Genomic DNA, 13,259 nt, shown 5'->3' with positions numbered 1-13,259 from the left:
CAAATCCAAATCTCAACGAAGTCGAAATGTGTCAAAAACTGCGGGTGCATTTATGTGACGTGGTTCGAGATGCGTTTTCACGACGTTGCAATTCTCTTTAAAAAGAATAATAAAAGAATTTAAAGTTAAAAGGCACATAAGTGAAAACATGTATTAAAATCAGATAATGGGCCAATTATGATAGTTTAAGCGACCATGCTAGAACCACGGGATCCGGGGGTGCCTAACACCTTCCCTCGGGTCAACAGAATTCCTTATTCAGAATTTCTGGTTCGCAGACTCCAATAGGGAAGTCGAAATTTTCCTCGATTTGGGAGTCAATTTAAGCTGGTGACTTGGGACACCAAAAGCCAATCCTATCCCAAGTGCCGACTCTAAAAAATAAATAAATAATCCCATTCAATTTAAGTTTTTAACGAATAATGTTATTTGTTCCTTTTTAAATAACTTATCTAGTCAAACAAATTGAAGTAGTAACATGAACTTTTATCTGCGCTAACTTATTATAAATTAACAATGATGCACAAATTCACCTTATGGGATTCAAAGCTTAGAATATGGAGTAAGACTCTCCCTTAAATGAGATTAATTGGCTTCATAAGCATTTGGTTGTTAAGAGAACGAACAGACATGCGTTGTCATGAATTTACAATACTAGTTGCTTCAACTCTATGTCATAATCAACAATATGAATTATACAAAAAAAATCGGCGTTCAATCGTACTACACAGGAGAACAAATCACTTCATTAACAACAAAACCATCCTAAAACAAGCATAATTTTACCCACATTTAACAGATTTATAAAACCTAGCCATTTTACATCAGATTCATAACCATTTGATAATAATAATCACACCCAACTCATGAAATTTAGCAAATCCAATTATATAACCCAAAAGTAAATACAGAGATCTGATGTGTACCTATTTGCAAGGAAAAAAACCAAACCAAGATCTGAAACTGGTTGAACAAGAAAACTTGAATAGAACTGATTAAGAGTCGAGACGAACTTGAACGAATCTCAGCCAAAATTTCAGCAAACAACAGCAGCAAAGCAAGCCCCGAACCAGAAGAAGAGAGGAAAAAAAAATCGAAACATAGGAGGCCAAGCAAGAAAGAGCCGAGACTGGTCAGCTACCTTAACGGGACTAAACCCAGATAATTTTGAGCTTGACTTTTCAAGAACAGCAGAAATTAAGCTTAAGCTGCTATCTCCAATCCTCTGACATCGCACCTTTTTACTCTTTCTAGGATTTTAAGACTTTGGAATGCTTTTCACGACATCTTGCTCTCCTTTTGTGCTCACGGTTTAAAAATTAAGAGGGTGTTTGGGGGTGTTGAGAGGAGGGAGGTTTTGTTGAGCAATGGAGAGGAATGTGCCGTTTTTGGTAAGGTGTCTAGGATCTAGGATCTGTTTTGGTCTTCCATGGAAAATTGGAGGAGAAGCTTTCTTTTGAAGATGGTGAAAGAATGCTGAATTTCCTGAAAAGCTGCGCTCCCCCTCTCTTCTATTATGTTTGATCTTTAGGTTAGGAAAAATGGGTTATAAAAGGAGGGAAAAAACGGGTCGGGTCATGGGTTTTTGGGCCTGATTTGGGTATAGGATTGATTGGGCTGGATTGGAAAAAATTGAATGGGTCTTTAATTAAAATGACCCAATTTCACAAGACAAACATTTTCCCAATTCTTTCTTTTATTTTCTAATTTTTCCTTTTCTTTTAGTTAAAATCCTACAACTTAAAAAAAAATCCTAAATTATCCAAAAGTGTGAAATTAAACTAATTAGCTAATTATAAAAATTATAAAAGCTACTTAATCCTAAAAGAGAAAAAATCAATAAAAGTAGAAAGTGTAAATATGAAGTAGTTTTTTTGTGATTTTCAATTTTTTTTATTTATAAAACAAGTAATTACTAGCTAATTCTAAAAAAAAAAATCTAAATGTAATGCATGATATTTTTTGTATTTTTTCATTATTTAAATAAAACTTAAACATGCACAAAATGCATAAAATTCTACAAAAATTCCTAAAATGGCAAATAATTAACAAAAATCTATTTTCTTGGGATTTTATAAGAGTATTTCGTATAGGGCAAAATTCACGTGCTTACAATAATTTAACCAACAAATAGATAAGATTAATACCAAGAAATAGGATGTTACACATACCTTAAATAATCTGAAAAAAACTCTGAACCAAAGCTTCCCTTAGCTTACAAGCACCCTTAATCATCTCACAACACCATAGAGACTCTCTTCTTCACTTAGGCTAACTTTCGAGATTAGGTCTAGGTAAAACACCCTGGGACTCGACTTGGAACCCTTGAGAACTGTTAGAGAGGTATTGAGAGAGTTTGGGAAGTGTCCTTAGTCAAAAATGACCAAAAATAAGCCGTCCAAGCCTTTTAAAATGTTCAAGGGTCGTCCACCACCTAAGTGGGTCCCATTGGGAGCTACTTGTGCGGTCTCGTGAAAACATGAATATATCTCTATTCCAATATTGTATCAATAAACGACTTAATGTGTTAGAAACTAGACTCATAGATCTTCAATTTGGTAGGTTTAGCATCCTGTAATTCCAAGTATATTGGGAGAAAAGCCCATCTACATTTGGCCTAACTTCCAGCACATTTATGAATGTAACTTGTTATGACCTTTGCAAACTTTTGTTCCACAACTCGCTTGACTTCAGAACATAGCACATGACTATCATAACATAACTTATAACATAAATTAAGCACCCTACTCTCACCCAAAAAGTACATGTTATAATATTCCCGACTTGTCGACTTTTGACGAATCTTATTTTCTTCAATTCGTTTAGCTTCTAAGACTTTAAACCCTCTTGCTATTAGGTATTCATGATCTTAAGTATTTGTAACGTCCAAGGTAACACGATTAACTTACTTTATATACTTTCAAAGACGATCTCATTTCTGAGCTTACGCCACTTGACTTATGACGTACTCTCACGTACGAAAACATGAGGTGTAACATCATTCCCCTTTTGGAACATTCGTCCTTGAATGTTGACTGATTCACTTATCAGTGTCATTACCTATATCTCTTACAAATACTTTTATACTGTCCTTTCCATCTAGGCAGCTATTCTATGAATAAATCCAAAGGCTAGGGCATTCTCCCCTTTAGGCCTCTTTCTCACACCATGACTTGTGGTCAAAATTCTTCCAATCTTGTAACTATTGCTACCTTATATCATCCAGCCTGTACAACTTCGTCCTTGTATGTGTCCCTATGCGACTCTTCTTTCCCTTTCCTCCAGCATTTAGCTAATATCTAGGCCTCACTTTGTGAACATATACAGAACTATGACAAGCTGTCCCTCTAGGCATCTATAGGTGTAGTGAAGTTCCTTGCTCGCTACTTTGTCGAACTTACGAATATTGATATGCATTTTTTTATAGCCTCGGTTATCTATGCTTATGGCTTTACTACATCTAGATAGGTCATACTATACCATAACTCTTACTTCGATGTATTATTATGAGGTCTGCTACCCAACTCCAGGTTACGCTCTCACTACTTATCCCATATGTAAAATATGAGTCCTTTAATGCTTCCTCATTACTGTTCATCTTAAGAATGACAACCTAATCTCATCTCATACTTTGGAACTTTTATCCATCTATTGTTGGTTTACCTTAGTGTTGAGGGCTTACGTCTCATCACAGAACATCTAAAGTTATTTACCTGATCCACCTAAGGGCGATACTATACTGCAATAACCGTATTTCATGGCATCCCAACGTGATTCACCTTATGGGGGTATTCTAATCTTGTTCAATTTGTGAAATCCCCTTTCTTTGAATCATTAGCCAATCAAAGGCCCTAACGCCATCCTCTTATCTATCACAATTACACCCTTATTCTACTACTAGGGCAACAAATCACTCATAGTCTTAGACTCTTCTGAGCTCATTCAGGCTATACTGAGCTTTCTATAACTTACGAAATTCATCAACCCTCTTGTTTTGATGGGCTTAATCCTGAGGCCTTACCTATTCTCATCACCTTCTCACCCACCTTTTCTCACCCTTACTCTTGTCTACCTAAAACCTTGTCGCTCTACCACACTTTAGCTTGCGACCTACACATATCTATTTATACTACTCGCAACCTTCCTTTAACTTTCTAGCACCATAGGTTTCCTAATGTTATCCTGGAACCTCAAGCGAGACATCACGTTGTCTCTAACTCTTCTTTACTCTCTTAACTAAACCTTTCGTTATCTGGAAACCATAGGGTGGAAGATATGCTACTGATGACACCACTAGCATTCTTGGATATTGAATCACAACGCTTGTAGCCCTCTATCTGAAGTATGGACTATTCACAACCTTCTGCACTTGAGTATCTCGTACCTTCTTCACATTTACCTTACTTATATTTTAATCTCACATCATATCTTCTGTCTCTTTCATAAACTCCCTTCCACATAGATAGAATTCACATCCACAACTTGAAGCTCTACTATAAACTAGCCCCTCTAGTGCATACACGATATGGCGGGAGCTTCATACTGATTTCTTATGAGGCCGTTACTCTTCTAACTGGATTTATTGTAGGGTCATTATAAAATATGGTTGCTTTACTATCTCTCTTGTACCTCTGATATTAAGAGTGATTCTGCAATGTTCTCACTTGCGATTTCTATAATTATCTAGGTCTAATAATCAGACTCCTAATTTACTTAGCTGATGTAACTCTTTAGTTTCCTCTTCTCTCTCAACCTTTATTTAGGCTTAAGCTATATTCTGATCTGCGGCTCGGGGCATTAGTCATTACTTTAGCCTTCCATGGATGCTACAGAACATTTATGGTATAATCTTCTAACAATTCAAGCCTTCCTTTGCGACCTGGACTCAGTTCTTTCTTTGAACTTATACCGGAATCTTCTACTGTTGTATGAATGTCAACATATATATTGTATAAATAATACACCGAAATCTTAAGTGTGTTCATAACGTAACTAACTTTGGGTCATTTGTTGAATGATTCCTTTCATTCCTTCTCAACCTTCTTTAAACGTAACAAATTATCTTTCCTGGTCTTTCTGCCACATGTTGCGTGAATACTTGGCTTATGTTAGTTCCTATGCATGCTGGAATTTTTGTGCGAACTTATATGATCTCGAATATTACTTTGGATTTTACTTCTCATTCCTTAGTCACGGTAGGTGCCACTTCCTTATGGAGTGCATACAATATTATAGTGAGAGCTGTTACAAGACCATTTATTCTTCAAGTTACTATGCTTAGGTTGAAGCCTTCTTCCTTATTTTTTTCAGCAAGTCTTTCATTGTAATACTGAAGGAAGACCCTCTGACTCTCGTAAAGGTGCGAGCTTATTACATTGTATACCCCATAGAATTTTTGATGTTTTTACTTGCCCATTATTACCCTTAGTTACATACCTCTGCGCCTTTGTGCACGTAGGGTTACTTCTGAACTAAAATTTTTGACTATCTCTCCAGTGGCATTCTCTTTTATTTCCATAACACTTGCACGGTACCTCCAACTACCCCAACTCCTATCAGAATATTTCTCAAGGATTGTGATGTCATATCTATGGAACTAAATTCACTATGTTGGGGCATACTATATTTATCTTGCACGATCTGTTGATTTGCTTGTATCCTCTTGTCTAGCCATATTAGACTCTTCCTAAATCAACTACTAACTACTCGTTGGTCTATTCTCATATTTATATTCTGCGTAATCTTTCTTGGGTTGTTTCCTTTGCCTTAACTTACCTCTCGCACTGGCTCATTATGTATCACGTGTTCATTCGCACTTATTTATCACTAAATTCCTGTGCGGGAACCCTTACTGCCCTTCCTCGGAGTCGTGCTTACAAAATGTTCTAGAGCTGTAACATATATGCAGGATCTGAATAAATGCTATGTCATTCCTTTTTACTATTCTAAAGTTATCTGAACCACTTAACTCCGACATAATTCCATATCACACCATCTTTCCCCGTTTAGGGGAGTACTAACATTTAATGATGTGAATATTTACCTATATATGTTTTACCCCTTCATCGTTGGTGTCTTTTCACGTCTTCACTGACTCTTACTTGCCTTGCGATAACCCTTCTGTACCAAGGATAACTGAATTTCTTATGCACGAGGGTGACACCTAGTGTAACAGGCATACTTAGTCCCTTAAGCTTAACTCTGCTCACAATGCTTGCTTTAGGGATGCATCTTCCTGAATGACCTTTAAAGGATATTCTTCTGTTGTCCATTCTATCATTGTCGGATCGCGATCTACGAAATTCTCACGATGCCGACTATTATCAATTCCTTCGGTCCCTAAATCATGTTTAATTTTTTTTTCTCGTTTACCAGCTCATACTAATTTCTATTCCTCTGGGGCTCTAACTTAGCCTTCTAGTAATCATGTTGGAGTCACCAACTCATTTCTCGAAAAAAGGATATGACTTTATGTTCTATACTCATTTATAGTATCAAGGCCTATCTCCTCTTGTCTTTTCCTTCACTTGACTATAGACTTTATCATCTTGCCATATTTTGATTTGCCGTCATAGTCCATTTATCACATCTTACTCATAATCCTTTATTTACTCTCTTCTTATTCTCCTACTAATATCTCTGCCTATTACATTATTCTGAAAACTTCAACGAAACATTCTTTCACTTTAGCTCCCCTTGATCCATCTCACTAGCTCTTCGAGTCGCCTAACATTCTCTCTTTACTAGAGACGGGAGTCATACTAAAGTAAATATTTATCCCTTCTAGGATGTCAGTGCCTACCTTCTCAATTTTTCTGAACCTTCTAGTATTCATATTTAACGGTACTATTCTAGAGTGCACCATCTGGGTGTCTCCCAAGGAGAACTATTACCATGTTTGAAATATCCTTCGCAAATGTCATTTAACGCTAACAATCTATCCACCATTTTGGGTTACTCTAACTCCACCTGGATCCCGATATCCCATCCTTCTCTTAAACTATATTTGTTAGCTTCCACAGGGCATAATTGAGATGGGTGTGGACAATTTTACATACCTCTATTACTATTGAAGGTAACTCAAAATGCTTATATTTCTCTGCGTCAATTGTAAATACTGATAATCTTCACTAACTGGGTACCTCGTACCCTCCTTCACCTTGCTTTTATTACATGTTGAAACTTATACTTTTACCTTCTGATACTCCCATGGCTTTCAATTCACGAGGTGTGTTTGATACTCGCATCTTAGGGTCTTAAGCTGGAAATTTGCACATCTAGTATACATGATCTGATGGCCCTCAATCTGAGCCACGTTGTCAAGAATTCTCTCTCTACTAGTGCCCTTGCCTGCAACTGTATTAGCCCTTTGAATAGCTATAATTTTTCTAATTGCAAGCATTTCTATATCATTAGCAAACTAAGTCCGGGCTTGAACTCTTATGACTCAGTTTTATAGCACGATTTGGATTTGAAAGAAGGGTAACATACTCCTAAATTCCTTGTAGCTTCTTGTTTATATAATGTGGTGCACAACACATCTATAAACAACGCTCTACTAGACACGGCTTGTAGACACCCTAGGATAGAACTGCTTTCATACCAAGTTTTGCACGCCCCAAACATGAAAAGGCGTCTGGCACCCGGTGCCATACTCGGAACGAGTGTACCATTCTGTAACTCTAAACTCTAGAGGGTTAACCCTCAGCTTAGGCTGATGAGGCCATAATCCAAATCATTTGAAAATAACGTATCTCTCATATGAAGGTTAAACATACTCAAAAGCTAATATATATAAATGTGCAGGCTGACGAAACCGCCAAGAAAATCTACTAATATACAAAATATACAAGACTCGCTACAAGCCTCTAGAGATAATCGAACTGATATATATATATATATATATATATATATATATATATATATATATATATATATAATGGACTCTAATGTCTAGACCCGGTAACTTCAAGGAAGTGGAGCTTACCAACCAAGCTGATGTTTGACTCTGTCTGCTGGGAGGGTCTGTCCAACTGTCTATCAGGACTTGCAGGCATGAAGTGCAGCGTTCCCAGCAAAAGGGAAGCCAGTAAGAAATAATGTACCGAGTATGTAAGATAATAGAATAACTTCAAGCTGCAACTAAACTGATAATATAATAACTGAAAGTAATTGGGAGTCAAAGATAATCTGAAGATGTGCTTACCTATCGATACTGACTCAACTCTCTCAATATAGTAAGTAAACTAGATGTCCGGCCCCATAAGGCTTGGTATGTGTAACTGCTCTGCCGCAGTAGGCTCGCTCGTAGGTGCTAGGCCATACTATGCTCTGTATCTCAGCCATTCTGGGCTCGCTCATAGGCTCTCAGTCACAGTAGGCTCGATATATAACTTACCATCTGATCGGAGATTGCTCGGTGAAGTTTTGAAGAATGACAAATGAACTCAGTCATGGACCAGGTCCATCATGTGAAGCACAGTGTTTGTCAACCTATACATGTGAGATGCACGTGAAGGAGATAAGTCCCATTGATCAAGCAGCAATATCTCCTGAACTGATCGAAAAGGTTGCATATGGGATAAGGAGAGAAGGTCTCCTTATGAGAAGAGAATACAATCCGGATAAAAGATAGGGTTGGAGTTTGTGTTGTTCAAGGACTCAACTTCGATGGAAGATCAGCAATTGAGTCTCAATCAAACTCTAATTACTAACTCATTAAATAACAATGATTGTTCTCTTTTACAGGTATTGCACATACGCGGAAGTTAAACTAAATTGAGAGCAAAAGAGCAAGGCAATTTTACAAGCAATTTATGTGAGATTTAAGTGTGCACTCCTGAAGCTACTTGAACAAGATTGAAGAACCAGCTCCATCAAGAGTTTTATGTGTCTTTCTTTATTTCTAGTTCAATTGTAGTAGGTGGATTAAAGTTGTATCTTTCAGCTTTTATAGAAGCAATTGTAATAGGTACTTTGAGTATTGAAGTTATAGGCTAACTTGAAGTTGTCGCAACAGTTGAGGCTGTGTGCTACAAAGGGATTAGAGTTAATCCTTAGGTTTACAAAGAGTTTTTGTAAATGCTGTTTTGGATCAGTGATTTTAGTGGAAGTTTGGGAAAATCCTACTGAGTAGTAGGTCGTGGTTTTTTCACCTTTTGAGCCAAGTGTTTTCCACGTAAAAAACTTTGTGTTCTTTATTTTATGTACTTTTAATTCCGCAAACAGTAGTAGTTAGATCACTTAGAAGAACCCGGTTCTTCTAGATCGAAAATTGGGTACCACACAAATCCCCCCCCCCCCTTGTGTGGTATTGACGTTTAGAACATCAAATTGGTATCAGAGCAGGTTATCCTTGAAGAGGCTAACACCTTAGGAAAAGATCAAAATGAGTGCACCACCTGGGAGTTGGAAAGGGCAATCCACTGCTAGGCCTCCACTCTTCAATGGACAGTACTATTCTTGGTGGAAGAACAGGATGAGGGATCACATCATAGGAGAAGATTATGAACTCTGGGACATAGTCATTGATGGTCCTCTAGCAACTACAAAGAAGAATGAGGAAGGAGTGGATGTGCCAAAGACAAGGGCTGACTGCACTGCTGAAGACCTAAAGAAGTAGGAGAAAAATGCTAAGGCCAAGAAATGGCTTGTGTGTGGACTAGGTCCAGATGAGTACAACATGATCTAAAGTTGTACCACTGCTAAGGAAATCTGGGACACTTTGCAAGTGGCTCATGAAGGAACACCTCAAGTGAAGAGGTCCAGAGGAACACTGCTGTATTCTCAATATGAGAATTTTACTATGAAGGAAGGAGAAACTATCCAAGAGATATATACTAGGTTCACTACACTGACAAATGAACTTAAGTCTCTTAGAAGGATTATTCTTGAAGAAGACAAGGTTGAGAAAATCTTGACAAGGGTTTTGCCAGTCTCATGGGAAAGCAAAATCACTGCTATTCAGGAATCTAAGAATATTGCTACCCTCAAGCTGGATGAACTAATTGGAAATCTTACTGCCTATGAACTGAGAAGGCAAACCAAGAAGATGGATACACCCAAGAAGGAAAGAAGTATGGCTCTCAGAATTGTTGAAGGTTCAGATTTGGAGGATGATGAAATGGCTATGATCACTAGGGATTTCAAAAAGTACCTGATGAGAGGAAATGGCTCTTCAAGAGGTACAACCTTCAACAAACCAAGGGCTCCTACAAGTGTGGTAAGACTGATCACATGATCAAGAACTGCTCTTAGTGGGAAGTTGAGTGGAAGAAAGAAAGGGTTGAACGAAGGAACAGGAAGAAGGAACAGGTTCAACCAAAAAGGAACAAAGGATCAACAAAGACAATGGTTGCTGCCTGGGGAGAAACATCAGATGAGGACTCAGAAGATGAAGCTGGAGATGAACAGGCCCTTATGGCTATTGGAGAATCAGATGATGAACAAGAGGTAAGTAATCTTCATCTCAAAGACAAGATTAAATTTCTATCTAAAGAAAGGCTGGCTGAGTTATTACTAGACTTCATTGATGAGTCTGAAATAATTAACCATGAGAAGAAAGATTTGTCTAGGGAATGTGTGATCCTAAAAGCAAAATGCAAAAGTCTAGAGTCTAGGGCTAATGAGAGTGATAGCAAAAAATGCTGAGTTGAAGAACCAGGTTCTTGAACTTGACACCAGTGTCCTAGAACTTAGGTCTGAAAACTTAAAACTGAAACTAGGAACAGGAAAGAAGAAAGCTGATCACACATATCTCACTCTAGAGGAAAACTTAGGAAAAATAAAGGATGAGTTGTACAAGAAGGACGAATTGATTAAGGTCCTAAAAGGAAGATCTAAGAAAAGTGAAACATGAACTAGACAGAACTTGCAAATGCAACAAGGCTTCTGATGCACTTTCTTGGTTGAAAGAACATCACAGTAGCAACAAAAGAGGACTTGGCAATGGGACTCAAGCACCAAAGTTGGACCCTAAAAGCAAGTACCTCACACTTCCTGAGAATAAAGTCTACACACACTGTGGCAAGACTGGCCATTACAAAAATGAATGTAATGCAAAAGAAAAGGCCAGTCAAAAGAACAAAGCCTTTGTTCAAGAGAAAAGTAAGCTGCCTGGGTGGGCAAGAAGGAATTGGATTCATCCTTTTGCCTATAGAAAGGGACCCAAACTAGTTTGGGTTCCTAAGACTAACCCCTGATTTCTTTTTGCAGGTCCAAGTGAAAGGAAGTAGCCAAATATGGTATATGGATAGTGGCTGCTCAAAACATATGACTGGGAGCAAGGACCAGTTCCTTTCACTTGAGGACTTAAAAGGAGGTAATATCTCCTTTAGGAATGGAAAGAAAGGTGAGATCATTGGGGTTGGAAAGATAGGTAAGACAGACTCTCACTCCATTGAGAATGTCTACTTGATAGATGGCTTGAAATATAGCCTGATCAGTGTGTCACAACTGTGTGACAGAGGTAACCTTGTAGCATTCACCTCTACTAAATGCTTTGTGATTAACCTTACCAATGACAAGATTGTTTTGCAGGGAAAGAGAGTTAACAATATTTACATTGTAGTTCAATAAAAGAACTTCGTGTGTAGAAGAAAGTGTACGTGTAGTATTTGATGAAACTAACATTCTTTCTGAGAGACAGGAACATGAAGATGAAGCCATTGGATTGGTAAAGGACTTGACTGAAGCCTTACCACAAGTCAAAGTGGCACCAACAGAAGGAACAGGTGATGGAACAGGTTCTTCCATCCAGGGCAACCTGACAAGGGGAACTAATCAAAGAGAAATTGAAATAAATTCCTTAAAGGAACCTGTTCATGACCCTGTTCCTCATCAGCAGAACATGGGAGAAACATCTAGTAGAAACCAGTTGGTTGTGAAACCTCACAAGTATCAAAGTTCTCATTCCATTGAGAACATTATCACTGATCCATCATCTGGAGTCAAAACTAGATCACAATTAAAGAATCTGTGTACTTTTGATGCATCTTTATCTCTTATTGAACCTAAAAATATTGTTGAGGCTTTGCAGGATGCATATTGGGTCAATGCAATGCAAGATGAACTCAATCAATTTGAGAGAAGTCAAGTTTGGCATCTAGTTCCAAGGCCCAAAGATAGATCAGTTATTGGTACAAAATGGGTCTTTAGGAACAAACTTGATGAAGATGGAACTGTTACAAGAAACAAGACAAGACTGGTGGTTCAAGGTTACAGCCAGGAGGAGGGCATAGATTATGATGAGACTTTTGCTCCAGTTGCAAGACTAGAGGCAATCAGATTTCTCATAGCCTTTGCAGCACATATGGAATTCACTCTTCATCAGATGGATGTCAAAAGTGCCTTCCTAAATGGCTACCTAAAAGAAGAAGTATTTGTGAAACAACCTCCAGGGTTTGAGAGCAAGGAATGTCCTGAGCATGTGTACAAGTTAGACAAGGCTCTATATGGACTCAAGCAGGCCCCAAGAGCATGGTATGAACGATTGTCAAAATTTCTGCTGGAGCATGGTTACAAGAGAGGTAAAACTGATAGTACCTTATTCTTAAAGGAAAAAGGTAAGGATCTCCTTGTTGTACAAATATATGTCGATGACATAATCTTTGGGGCCACCACTGATAAGCTAAGTAAGGATTTTGCAAAATTAATGGGGAGTGAGTTTGAAATGAGCATGATGGGTGAGATTAACTTCTTCTTAGGCTTACAGAGCAAAGTCCAAATGGAACCATGATCCACCAGCAGAAGTATGCAAAGGAGCTAATCAAAAAGTTTAAAATGGAAGGATCAAAAGAAATAGACACACCCATTGCAACTGCTTCTAAATTAGATGTTGATGAACCTGGTTCATCAGTTGATCAAAAGTTGTATAGGGGTATGATTGGTTCACTTCTGTATCTTACTGCTAGCAGACCTGACATTGTTTTCAGTGTAGGGCTTTGTGCTCGCTTTCAGGCAAATCCTAAAGAGTCTCACCTGACTGCTGTCAAAGGATACTAAGATATTTGAAAGGCACCACTGATCTGTGTCTTTGGTATCCCAAAGGTAGCAATTTTAATCTAGTAGGATATGCTGATGCGGATTATGCAGGTTTTCTAGTGGACAGGAAGAGCACCTCAGGTATGGCACACTTCTTTGGTTCATGTCTTGTGTCATGGGCTACCAAAAAGCAAAACTCAGTGACCTTATCTACTGCTGAAGCTGAGTATGTTGTTGCTGCCTCTTGTTGTGCTCAATTGCTATGGATCAAACAACAG

The sequence above is a fragment of the Nicotiana attenuata genome, unplaced genomic scaffold (genome assembly GCF_001879085.1).
Source record: "Nicotiana attenuata strain UT unplaced genomic scaffold, NIATTr2, whole genome shotgun sequence".
Taxonomy (NCBI): Eukaryota; Viridiplantae; Streptophyta; class Magnoliopsida; order Solanales; family Solanaceae; genus Nicotiana; species Nicotiana attenuata.
This window is presented reverse-complemented; position numbering follows the sequence as displayed.